Genomic DNA, 13,642 nt, shown 5'->3' with positions numbered 1-13,642 from the left:
ACACAAGTATACACCCACATAAACAGATGCACTAGAGGTATAGCAGGTGTAAAGGATACATATCTAAGACTCAGTCTGGTACCTCCACTCATGAAACAACTGGGAGAGCCCAAGGAGTATGGGCAACTCATAATAATAATACAGACTAGACACTGCTCTCTCCAGCAGAGAGCATCAAGGTCTATTTTTAAAAATATCTGTTATTTCTCTATAAAGCCTGGTGAGTCAGCCCCACTTTCCCCCAGACATGCATCTATTCCTTGACGGAGTCGGCATACAGACCACCAGCCATCACATCTTGCTTATGATGCCAGAGGGTTAACTCAGCTTTGCAAACAGTCTTGTCCCTCCCCAATCCACCTCTGCAGCTCTTAGAGGATCCCAGGCTGTCTGAGTACTTCTTTCATCCTAAAGGGCTTTCTAGGAAAGGAAGAATGGTGGGGAGCAGGCTAAAGGGCATAATCACAGACAAACTCAGCTGTATCCTCAGGGTCAGCTGAGGAGAATGGACAATGGGAGGAAACTGAGGGGCTGGGAGTAGCTTAGTAAGAACACTCATCTACCATGCATAGGACTGGGTCCCATCCGCATCACCAACCATAACAAAAGCATAAACAGAAAAGGAACTGAAGGAAGCTTGGCACACACTTAAGGAAGGGGTTGAATAAGCCATGTGAGACAAGGGAAGAGGGAACGTGAGAGACTGGGGTCATCTGTGCCTCTGTAGCAGCAGAAGTTGTGGTGCAGGCTACCATACATACAGTGCACACTCTCATGTGGTCTGCCTATGCCAGGCAATGTCTGAAGCCCTTTATAGGACTTCACAGTCTATGGACTCATGGATGCAGCTTTCACAACGCTAAGCATCATATTGTCCACATTTTACTGATGAAGAAACTGACACAAATGGGTAAAGGTGATATGCCCACCACAACCTGGGGAGTGGGTGGCACTGCTAGAACTGAAGCCTGGAGTGTGGCTCAAGAATGTAAGCTTCCAACTTGTTGTGACACTGTTCCTGAACCCTAATGCCCCTCAGTTGTCCCATTGTCCCAAGGCAAAGGTGGCAGCTGGTGACAGCCAGGCACCAGTGCTACTATTTATAAATCTTGGTACAGGGCTTCTTTACTGATGTACTGTGCTGGCTGGTTAACTTGACACAGCGAGAGTCATGTGAATAAAAGGAAGGAACCTCAGTTGAGAAAATGCCTCCCTAAGATCTGGCTGTAGGCCATTTTCGTAATTAGTGTTTAATGGGGGGAGGGCCCAGCCCATTGTGGGTGGGGCCATCCCTGGGCTTGTGGTCCTGGGTTCTATGAAAAAGCAGGTGAACCAGCTATGGGGAGCAAGCTAGTAAGTAGCACTCCTCTATGGCCGCTGCATCAACTCTTGCCTCAAGGTTCCTGTCCAGTTTGAGTTCCTCCCCAGCTTGCTATTCATCATGATGCTTCATCACAGCAACAGGAAGTCTAAGTCATGTGTTACGAGACTCAGCTCTCTGTTCACACAGGTGCTCTTGCATGTGCTCCAGTGTCCAGAAGGTTGGCAGCTCTCTTTCACTTTACATAACCACAAAGGCCTGATAGTTATATCCTCACTACTAGTTAATTAGCTTAACCTTTCAGAAATCTCTTCTTGTTCTGAGATACCTTAGTATTTTGTGTTCTGTCATTTTATAGAGGATGAACTACAAACCAGTGTCTCAGCACATTATTCATGGCAGTCCAGAATGAAGTATAAGGTGACAATCTCCTCCCGTCTGACCTGGGAGTTGGTAGATGTGGCTTGCAGAAACATCACTGAGTGTAAGGGAAAAAGAAAGGCACATTTGAGCAGAAGCTGGTCAAATTTAACAGACAGTGAATATCAGGAGCCATGTATGCAATGAGCTCTGTCAGAGGACTGTCTGTGAGATTCCAGAGAGCTGGAGGGATTTTTTTTTTCCCTTTAGATCTTCATGTGTGGAAGGGCCGGGCCTTGTGGTTCAAATCAGCTGTAGTGAAATTGGCATGGGTTGATACTCTGCAGGCCTTCAAGAGGGCTGTGATACTCATACCCAGAGCCAACACCTCAGACTCATCTTCTCCCTCTGCTCCCATCCTGGGGTCACGGGAAGGCTTTACAGCCATGTTACAATTCCTGGTGGGAGGTACAACATCAGAAGGATAGAGAAGCAGAACAGGAAGTTCGTGCTTAGAGAACACAAAACCAAGCAGTAGCAAAGGGCAGGGCTCGGGTAGGGAGCACAATAGAAGGGCTGAGGTAAGCAGGCTAAGCTAGCCAGCTAAGTTCACGAATACAGTTCACAAGGCCTGCCTCTAACACTGCTCTCTGTCTTCTTTCCACCCTTAATAACCAATAATCATTCTTCTGTGGAAGAATGACAACAGCTGCTTTTTACTCCGCTAACAATCCGAACAGTCCTACCAGCGACATTCCTTGGAACTTCATCATTGTGCTTTGCTGCATAAAAGTACCCTGTAAGTGCATCTTCTATATGCCATACAGAATATTAGAAGATGGTCCTCAGGTGAGATTCAGTAAAATTAACACCTCTGTTGCTTTGTCAAGGGCATTCTTAGGTGAAAGTGGCTTTTAATTAGGTGGTAGTGATGAACAGCATGGGTCGGGCCACAGCTCTGTGCCATTGCCTTAATCTCCTGCTGTCACAGCACGACTTTGAAAGCTTTCGGTCTTGTAGATCCCCTGGAAGGGGTTCTGTGTGGCACACCTGTGAACCTCTGTGCTGGGCAATGAGGAGGGAGCCAGGAGCACTGTGGCCTTCAAGCCAGCGGTGACATGCAGTGCAAACAGCAGTCACTCAGGGATAGGCTAGACAGGCGACTGCAGCAGGCCAGAGAGAGATAAGGAAGGCTTACACCACAGGCAGTGGTGGCAGGGACAGGAAGGGCATGCTATAGAATGAGGGAGGAAACCACAGAGGCCAAAATTGTCCTGCCAAACGACTGGAGACAGGGGAGGAGGTCAGTTTATGACCGCTCTTTTTTTTTTTTTTAAAGATTTATTTATTATTATGTATAAGTATACTACTGTGACACACCACAAGAAGGTGTCAGATCTCATTATGGGTGGTTGTGAGCCATCATGTGGTTGCTGGGATTTGAACTCAGGACCTTTGGAAGAGCAGTCAGTGCTCTTACCCACCGAGCCATCTCACCAGCCCTATGACCGCTCTTGAAAGAGGGTTCTTCTCTAACACAGGGCCAGCCACAGAGTGGGGCCTCAATGCAGGTGTATGAAGATATGCTTTTTAGCCAAAGGCAGCCATATGAACAGTAGTGCCAACAGAGGAGGAGAGAACTTGGGGAGTGGGAGCTCAGGAGGTGGGGAGCAGGGGAAGATGGCAGTGCCAGCAGGAGGCTTCAGGTGACAACAGGTGACACCCAGCAGCTGGTATTATGTCAGGCTAAAATAACCTTACTCAACCCTCATGTGTCCCAAATCAGTCACTGAGGCTTGACAGATAACCTGCCTGGCAATGATGAGGCCTCCGGCTAGAGCAAAAGACAAAACATGCTACAGCGTCAGTATAGGAGCCCTGTCTGGGATATAAACACACAGACAGAACTTCCAACATTTTCTTGGGAAGAACAAGACTCAAGGGACACAAGAATTTCACCTTGGATTTTGCTGAAAGGACCCTGATATAGCTGTCTCCTATGAGGCTATGCCAGTGCCTGGCAAATACAGAAGTGGATGCTCACAGTCATCTATAGGATGGAACACAGGGTCCCCAATGGAGGAGCTAGAGAAGGTACCCAAGGAGCTGAAGGTGTCTGCAACCCTATAAGTGGAACAACAATATGAACTAACCAGTACCCCCAGAGCTTGTGTCTCTAGCTTCATATGTAGCAGAAGATAGCCTGGTCGGCCATCATTGGGAAGAGAGGCCCCTAGGTCTTGTAAACTATATATGCCCCATACATGGAACACCAGGGCCAAAAAGTGGGAGTGAGTGGGTAGGGGAGCAGGGCGGGGGGAGTATAGGGGACTTTTGGGATCGCATTTGAAATGTAAATGAAGAAAATACCTAATAAAAAAATTAAAACATTAAAAAAAAAGAATTTCACCTTGGACACTTCTGCTGAACTTGGTCTCCTCTTGTTACAGTGTGGCAGCTTTATCTTACATGTTTTATTTACTGTTCTATTTTCCTCCTGCCCCTCTGCCATTTTGTTGCATAAGGGATGTGATCCTGTTCACCATGTAACTGTTACAGGAAGTTACTGGAACCTCAGAAGGCTAAGCCATCAACTGCTTAGATGACCTTGAACTCATGCCTTTCTCTGGAAATATGGATAATGTTCAACTCTATGTAATGTAAAAAAGTAAGAGTGTGTGTGTGGTTGGGGGGGGGGGCGCTGGTAGGATGGCTCCTCGGATGAAGGAGCCTGTCTCTGAGCCTGATGACTTGAGTCTGACCCCTGGAAGCCACGTGGCAGAAGCAGAGGACAGATGCTTGAAAGTTGTCCCGCGACAGCTACATACAGCACTCCCATTCCCAACGAACACAAATTAAATAAAGATAGGGCTTTAAAGAAAAGCAAGAGGTGGGGCTGGTGAGATGGCTCAGTGGGTATGAGCATTGACTGCTCTTCTGAAGGTCCGGAGTTCAAGTCCCAGCAACCACATGGTGGCTCATAACCATCCCTAACAAGATCTGACGCCCTCTTCTGGAGTGTCTGAAGATAGCTACAGTGTACTCACACATAATAAATAAATCTTAAAATAAAATAAAATAAAATAAAATAAAAAGCAAGAGGTGAATGGTACATCCAATCTTACCCACAAGGTTCCTTGACCTCTCAGAGGAATCCCAAGACTTGTATCTTCCAGCCACAGGGAGTTAGTTATCTGCTGGTCTCTGTCCAGTCAGTGTCCTTTAGTCTGCCACCTGCTTCTGCTTCATCTCCTCCAGCACAGAAATCTTCAAGAAGAGGAAAGAGACAGTGTGAAACTGCTGGCTTCTCCAAGAAGACCAGAGGGGATGCTGATCAACCCAAGTGTCCTAGCTCTGCGAGTGACACTTGAAAGCAGGTGTACACACTGGAGTCACAGATGTCCCTGGGTTTTAAAAGCTGACCGATGGACATCTGAATAAAAATAAAAAATTAGCCTTGCTCCCACTGTGGATTCTAGGCAGTAAAAGATGTATCTTGCCATGAAGATGGAGGTGGACCCTTCTTTTGGCTCCGAGAGTCTCACACAGAGGTTTCAAGCTCACACTTCCTACCTGCTTGCTTGGGAGAGGTGCTAAAGAGCTTGCTCCTGGTGGCCCGGCCCAAGCCTCACAGGCGAGGGGTAATGGTGCCAGCAAGCTAAAGCAGCCCCTGAGAGTAGCAGGTGGTAAGAATGGAGTCCCTTTTGTGCCAAAAACAATCATTGCTGATTCCCAATGTGATGACTTCATTTTCTGTAGGCACGGTGCTGTTTTTAACTCCCTGGCTTTAGTTATCATGTGTCAAAGTTGCTCAACTTTCGCTCTGTGAAACATACCCACACTTCCTCTTTTCTCTAGGCAAAAGCACTGAAAATGTGCTTAAGTGTGAATTCTGAGCTTCCGTGCCAAAGTCTCCGAGTTTCTAAGTGGAAACTGGATGCGTTTCAACATTACCTCAAATCACATTTGCCAAGAGCTGGACTTGTCGCAACCCCTACCCTGGTTTCCTTCCTCCTGATTTCTCTTCTTCTCTATCCGATTACATCAGCCTGCCAGCTACCTAGTCAGAACCATTAAGTCATTTCTCCCCTCTCTACGTGAGTTCTGAATGCTCAGGTTGCCAGGCCATTTCCTCAGTCTTGTCTATAGCTCCTTACAAATGAATCCTCATACCAGAGAGAGGGCTCAGTGGTTAAGAGCACTTGCTGCTCTTGCGGAGGACATGAGTTCAAGTCCCAGTACCCACTTGATAGTTGACAACCATCTGTAACTCCACTTCTAGAGAACCGGACAAAGGAATTCCCATTTATCTATCAAGGCCCACAGCAACTTCCCGAGAGGACGCTACCAGCTCGACAATCGGTCTGGACTTTTCTTTTCCTAATCACCCCGGCATCTCACCTAGCTCCCATTATTCCATTACAACACAAATCCACACCGTGAGTTTCCCACCAGCCTGTAAACTCCTAAGAGACTGGATGTAGCAGATATTTTCATTTAGATATTTTAGCATTTAATACAGAATCTGGCACAAAAGGGCTGCAGTGAATCTGAATGAATCACTCCATTCACAAAGTTTCCTGCTCACTGCTTGTGAGAGACTTCAGCACATTGGACAGCCCTAACTACTGTACTCTTTATTCCCAAAGGACTCTCCCAGGCTCAGCAAAACTATTTCTAGAGCCCAAGGGAGTTTGGCTGGTATGTTTTCCTGTTCCCACTACTGCCCTTCCAGGGTCAGCCTTGAACATCTATGAACTTTAACATGCTGCCTTTAGTGTTACCAGAGGCTAGTGATTATTTTTCTGTAAAGGGCCAGATAAGATAGTAAACACTGGAGCTGAAGAGATGGCTCAGCGGTTAAGACTGCTCTTCCAGGTTAAGACCCCTGCTCTTCTAGGGGTCCTGAGTTCAATTCCCAGCAACCACGTGTTGGCTCACAACTATCTGTAATGAGATCTAATGCACACTCTTCTGGTGTGTGTCTGAAGACAGCTATAGGGTACTCATATAAATAAAAAGAAATAAATTATATTTTAAAAAGATAGTAAATACTTCACACTTTGTGTGCCATATGGTTGTTGCTTTATCTGCTTCATTTTTAGGGAAAAGTGCAGCCACAAATTGAATGTAAATGATTGATGATGACGTATGTCAACCACACCTTAATGTTGGATACCACAGTTTGAATTTCACATACTTTTTGTGTCTCATGAAATGTTCATCTCCTTTTGATTCTCCATCTCCAAACACTAAAAACTGCAAGAAAGCACTCTTTTCTTGTGGTTCATACAAAACCAGTTGGCAAACCATAATTTGCCAACAACTAGTCTAGCGTAAAAACAAAACAAAACAAAACAAAACAAAAGCAAGTTTCAGAATTCCATGATAGACTCTGTATTCCCAGTCATTTGAAGCTACTCTAGAGCGGAAGAAGTAGAAAGCAGATGGGTTTTCAAACACTAGGTTCTAGGTTCAGCCTCGGGCCCTGGCATCCACTAGCAGCCCGGGACATGCATCTTAACCCCTCTTCACTGACATAATCTACAAAACAGGGACAATAACATATGCTGTGAGATAGGAGACTGTGACACCAAAGTCTAGAATTTAAGAGGCACTCTATAACTCCCATTATTACACCTTGTGAGACAGTCTCCCCATGTCAACTATAGCTCTGGAAAGCAACATAGACAGACACTCTGGAAACTACAGCAAACAAGAACATGGTGTCCACAAAGGACAAAAGCAGAGAGGGGCTTGGCTGTTTTTAGTTATATACACAGGAGTCTAAGAGTCTAGTTAGCCTGACTGTTCAGTTGCCACTCCTAATTTCCTTGGGCCACTTTCCCTCTTTACCAGGAACCTTGAGACTCACGGAACACAAGGGGTCCAGCATTTGACTTTCAAGATAAAGAAAAGGCTGAGATTAATGGCATTTCCAGCCTCGATCCCAAAAGCCAGACTTGAGCCTGTAATGTCTCTGCTAGATGTCTAATAGGTGCCATGCCTGTTAAGTGACTCAGGCTTCCTTCAGTGCCCAGACTTACCTTCCTATAGTATGCGTACCCTCTCTTCCAGCCAAAGGGGCCAAAGGCTACCTCTACCTGACTGCCCTTATTTCCAGTTTCCCACAGTGTGCATAACTGACCCAGATTGTCTGCGGTGCTTCATCACAGCCTCCCCTAGGCTGAGCCAGGACAGAGTGGACTCACTTGAGTCAGCTCTGGGTCCCTCACCTAGCACAAAGCTGTCACTTAATGAGTCAATGAGACTTCTGAAGCATTCTCCCCTTAAACTTTTCTTTAGCTAGACTCTGTTTAGCAGACTGAGCAGAGTCTGGGTCACTGCCAGGAAGAGGGAAAACCTCAGAGAGAGAAAAGCAGCATAACCAATGGGATCCGAGCGATGGAAAATAGGTTTTGGGGATGAGGTGAAAGCAGCCAGGCGGTGTAGCCTGGAGAGGCGAAGATGAGGCCTAACTGGATTCTGGCTTTAAGTACAGAAAAGGTTCTCATGAGAAAATCTTGATCTCATCCCCCCCTTTAAAATCAAAGGGAACTTTTCCATATTCATGGGCAACAGAACAATAAGAACTTGCTTAAGTTAAGGCCAGGGAGTTTTAAGCTGGGAGGAGCTAAATTAGACACCACTTTCCAGAGATACCATACTGTTGCTCTGTTTGGCAAGTGAACTGGAGGGGCCTTGCTTGCAACTCTTGCTGATGGCTGTGGGAAAGGAAATGAACACCTGCTCTAGACCTGTTTACCGTGGAGACAGTCAGGTGAGATTTTCTATCAAGCCATTGGCATTTTAATGGACTGTTTCCCACCGAGCACTTTTGTGGTGTCATGCTTTGGAATCCTATGATGGAATTCTAATGTTAGATGTCTAATAGGTGCCATGCCTCTGCTGGGGTGACTCAGGCTTCCCTTCAGTGCCCAGACTGGCCTTCCTATAGTATGCTTACCCCCTCTGTAGTCTAGCCAAAGGGGCCAAAGGCTAAATCTACCTGACTGCCCTAATTTCCATCTTCTTGATGGGACAATGAAGAGAGAACAGCAATGTCAGAGTAAGGCAGTGGAGAGAATGGCCTGTGTGTGTGTAATATGCACATATTATACATAGATGTGCACGTGTATATGTTATATAATTATATATGTACATATTATACATAACATGTATGTGTGTATACACACATGCACACACACACTTCCTATGAAATCAGTACCAAACAGGCTATTAATGTAATTACTAATATTGCTGCCGAGACAGCTTTTGTTCACGAAGCATCTGCTGCCTGCTGGCCACTGAACTGCTTAATGTCATTTTAGTCCTCAGAGCAGTCTTATGAGCTAGGGAACATCTGTACTTCATTTTCCAGATGAAGAAACCTGAAGCTATGAAAAGTTAAATAACTTTGTCCAAGTCACACAGCTAGCCAGTGCCAGGGCCTGCACTCAAACCCAGACAGTCCAACTTAAAGTCTGTACACTACCTACGGCTTCCCCACAGGGGGAAGAGTCTGGAGTTTAAACCCTTCTTTCTGAATCCAGGTTCATCCTCTCGGCTTTAGCTTTAGGCAGGGAGAGCAAAGCAACACGTGGCATTGGCAAGACAGAGAGCTCTCAAGTGAGCCCTAACCTCCTATCCTGGGAGAGGAGGTCAAGAAACATAATGGGGATGAGTGAGGCCTGGACTGAAGGCCAGACTCCAGTTCTGGCCATCACAGATTCCTGTTCAATCTGATGGTGAATAAATAATGAACCACCATGATGCTGTCCATTGTATCACAGGACCTGTGTCTGAAATCCAAGGGCACCCACGGCCTGCCTCGGTAAGCTCTAAGATTACAGGAGCAGAGGACAGAGATGCGCTGACCTACAGCATGGTGACAGGAGCCACAGGCTCACATAGCTTGTACAAGCAGACTTAGACCGGGCATCTCCAGTGCTTCACAGTTGAAGCCTCCTTATGCATGTCCCTACTCTGGAAGCTTTGTGCCAGTCGGTCTCTGTCCACAGACAACAGAAGCCTTATCACAGCATCCAGAGCCCTGCAGCAAAATGGAAAGAATATGAGCCTCTGAACTCAACTCTCCTGTGTGAACCATGCTGTCACTCACTAGCTACCCAGCCTTAGCAAAGCTACTGTAATCTTCCGAGGTCTGGTTTCCTGGTCTTTAAATTGGGGATAAATATGCCTCTATTACAGAGGTCGTGAGGATTAAGTAAATTATAGTGGGTAAACTGTGTGGCTCACTGCAAGCCACAAAGCAGACATGCTGAATGCTGACGCTCTTCTCTCCTCACAGTCCACAGCTCTCCCCGAGTGTGCTGTGCTCACATGTGTGTGTGTTCCCTTCCATGCATTTCTGCCTCTGGTCATGGCTCCAGCTGCCCTTTCTCCCAGGAAAGAACCTCCCTCCATGTTCCGGCCTAATGACCTTCAGGAATCTGGTCATGCAGGCATTGATTTCTCCTCCTGCCTAACTCCCACTTGGTTTCATTTACCCAAGTCAATCTGACTTCAGTTATTTATGTACTGGTCCATCTTCCTAACTATACATGAGGGAGAAGGCTTCCAAGAGACAATTACTTATAGGAGAGCAAAAAACAAGTTGTTATCATTGGTGCATATCTCTCAACACCAGAGGCTCTTTGACAGCAGGAGCTTTGTACGTTGCTGAGTGGAATCTTTCCAGCTTACAGTGGGAATCTTTATTGAAAGATCTAGGACTGCGTTTTTCTTAAAGTTGTGTATTTTACAATAAGCAGACAGTTTTTGTATTGCTGGGGGTCAGAGCCTTGTAAGCACCAGCCCAACAATTTTGTAGGCATATTCATAAGCTGAGATCTGCTAGTACTCATGCAGACTTGCACCATTCTTTTGTCCATCCTACTGCCACATCCTGGACTCCTCTTGGGATATCTCTTCAGCATGAGGATGGTTTTCACTCACAGAGGAGGAGGGCTCCTGGAATAAGCTCTCCACCCCACGGGGTAGGTGACTGCTATGACAACTATACTGAAAGCCCAGAACTATAAGTCCAGAAAACAGTGGAAAGGGTTCCAGTCTGCCTTGGTTTCCAAGTCCATAACAGTTTAAAGTATTATTTAAAACTATAGTCCGGTCCATAGTAAGTGTGTGATAAATGTTAGCTTTATCAACCATGTAGAGCTCCTTGGGAGCACTCATAGGCAGGGTATACACTTGCCTTAGCAACTGATACCAGCCTGGGTATCACAGAGTCCATCTCAAAGAATGAAAATCAATTCATTTAAGGTTTTGTTTTAACTTTGTAGAGAACCAGAAAGAGAGCTCAATGGTTAAGGGCATGTGCTACTCCTGCAAAGGACCTGAGCCTGGAATGGGGACATCCAACATTCATGGTGAATGGCTCAAAATGACCTGAAATTCCAGCTTCAGGGAATCCAACACCCTCTTATGATCTTCCTGGGGACCTATATTTATGTGCACATGTGCACAATTAAAAAATACAAATAAGGACAGATGTGATGGTGGCATACCTTTAACCCCAGCATGTGGGAGGCAGAGGTAGGTGGATCTGAGTATAAGACCAGCTTGTGCACATCCCGAATTCTAGATCAGTCAGAGAGACATGGTTCAGTGCTGTCTTAAATTAATTCACTAGAGTAGAATTGGAAAAAACGAGTGTCTGGACATGTCACTTCCAGAACTCTCTATCCTTGACTGAGTCCTTGTGTAATCTTGCTTGAGTCTTTCCCCATCCACAAGATAAAGGTAGTGTACCTTCATATATATATATATATATATATATATATATATATATATATATATATATACACACACACAAAGAACTTTCTATTCCATATGTTGGGGATGTTGGCAAGGAAAAATGTGAATTTGTAGCTGCTAGTCCCTCACGGAAGGGACCACTGTTTACCAAGGCCAAGGGCAGAACAGTTGATTAGTCAGCCACCTGTGAGCTTTCCCGTACCTGAACTATATCACAGACTATACAGGTCCCTGAACACTGCACAACCTCTTTCATAACTAAACTCAACAACAGCAAGGCCAGGGCCTGAAATCAATAACAGCAATGATGAATCTTGGTTCATGAAGAATTCCTGCACCTTTGTGCCTCTGATGCCTGTTAGTAGGGCAACATCCATCTAAGCCAGGGCCCTCCTCAGCTGTGAAGGAAAACATGAGGTCTCCTTCCAATCTTGATGGCTTGTAAAACAAAGTCCAAAAAGGGGTAAAAAAAAAAAAAAAAAAAGCACTGACTCATTTGACCACAAGCATTACAGAGACCTACTATGTGCCAGTCCTGTACCATGAAGAGCAGGTATGACATAGACCTGGCTCCTTGCCACCAACTGTAGTCGGGGTACATATGAGTGATGTACCCCAATACAGACTTTGCTAAGAAGTCTATAGGAAGCTCAGTCTCTGCTACAGGAGCCTGGAATGGGGACATCCAATCAGCAGGAGGATGAGACGCTTCACCAAAGAGGTCATAAGATGTGGTGTGAGCACCCATGAAGAAACTGCAGAAGGTGCCATATTATTGAATAACTACAGACCACACAACAGGAGACCTAGCTAAACATGTGCTGCAATTTGCCAGCTTGTTCTCAGAATTTCTCTCTCCATGGTTGGGTTGGCTGATGCCAGGCCCTCTGACTGCCAAATCTGCACTAGAGCAATGACACTCCTATGCAAGCCAGAGACCCTGGGTTATAGAAAGAGGGACATTGAGGTGGGAACAGATGCTGGGAAGGGGCTCCAAACTTCTTGGCTAGTTCACTTCTATACACAATCCTGACACCGTGTCTACTCTTCACAGTACTTCCAGCCCAAGCCCTTTAGAAGGCCCGAAGTTAAGGACAGTGGGCAGCTCTTTGATGTCTGGGGATCCAGGGAAACATTATACATCAACTACTCAGCTGGTTCTTGGCACACAGCCTGTGGTCAACAAGTTTTAGCTCCCTCCTCAGACCGCAAGGTCAATTCCACTGTGTAAATCCCAGAGGCTCCAAGGCTCAGGTTACATCAGCTTTCCCCCCAAGGGCCTCCCTGAAATATGCTAGTCCAAAATACTCTTTCCTGGAAATCACAACAGTATGTATCAGTACCATTGCATGTGGGCAATTTACATATAATCATATGTAACCCTCACAGTGACATTATTATATCCATTTTTAAAAGCTCTGAGAGAAAAATGAGTTGTTCTAGGATGCGTCCTAGGAGACCCCCAAAGTCAAGCAGTCCCACCCTCTTTCCTAGCTTCTGATGGTCCACAGTCCTAGGAAAGAGACTGCATTCTACCCACACTCCTACCTCTCTGTTGAAAAAAAAGTGTGGCAGAATCATTTGTATACTGTATTGCAAAATAAGTGGAAACAGTCAATTTAACACAACGAAGTACACGTATTTTATAACGTGCTCATGCCAGTGAGCTGTCTTGAACCCTGTCAGTCTTGAGTATCCTTGTTTGGTCTGAGGCTCAAACTCCATTTAGGCTGAGCTCCTCCTCGACAGCCCGTACCCACCGGGTCCCGACCTGTCACAACCCAAGCCCGTCCATTGACACAGGCTGAGAGTCCGAAATAGGATTTTATACGCTGCAGTCCGGGTAGGGAAGCAGCTTTGAGGACAGTTCTAAAAGGATGTCCCCTTCAGCTGCTCCTCCGCACAAGAATCGGGTCGTAACCTCGAGCTGTTCGGAAGGCCCAGTCTGCCCCTCCCAGGCGACTGCAGCGCCGCATCCCAGACCCCGGCCCCGTTTCCCCGCCGAGGGACTCCGCGCTGGCTCACTTTTACCTTAGTTGACCACCGCGGGAACGGCCGCGCGCACCCCCCACCAGCAGGTCTCAGTCGAGAACGCGGAAGAGGCGGAGCTAAACTCAGGGGGCGGGCCCAGGCAGAAGGGGGCGTGAGGGGGAGGAGTCACGCCTGCGCCCCGAGGGCCACACG

The 13,642-nt window shown here is 46.3% G+C and overlaps 1 protein-coding gene across 6 annotated transcripts in view; it reads right to left on the bottom strand.

The window, feature by feature from the left end:
• Nucleotides 1-13,574, bottom strand: part of Mknk1 (MAPK interacting serine/threonine kinase 1) — a 45,491-nt gene extending 31,917 nt beyond the window's left edge. For 4 of the 6 annotated variants that reach the window (XM_029540111.1, XM_029540113.1, XM_021200026.2 and 1 more), the window contains exons 1-2: nt 13,490-13,566; nt 4,807-4,948 (exon numbers count right to left, since the gene is read on the bottom strand). The gene's annotated coding sequence lies outside the window, so the exon portion shown is untranslated. Of the gene's footprint in view, nt 1-4,806; nt 4,949-13,489 lie in introns of all 6 variants that reach the window. The other 2 variants (XM_029540114.1, XM_021200025.1) reach the window with 1 other exon arrangement.
• Between the last annotated feature and the right edge of the window lie 68 nt (nt 13,575-13,642).

Source organism: Mus pahari, chromosome 6 (genome assembly GCF_900095145.1).
Source record: "Mus pahari chromosome 6, PAHARI_EIJ_v1.1, whole genome shotgun sequence".
NCBI classification, from domain to species: domain Eukaryota; kingdom Metazoa; phylum Chordata; class Mammalia; order Rodentia; family Muridae; genus Mus; species Mus pahari.
This window is presented reverse-complemented; position numbering and strand designations above follow the sequence as displayed.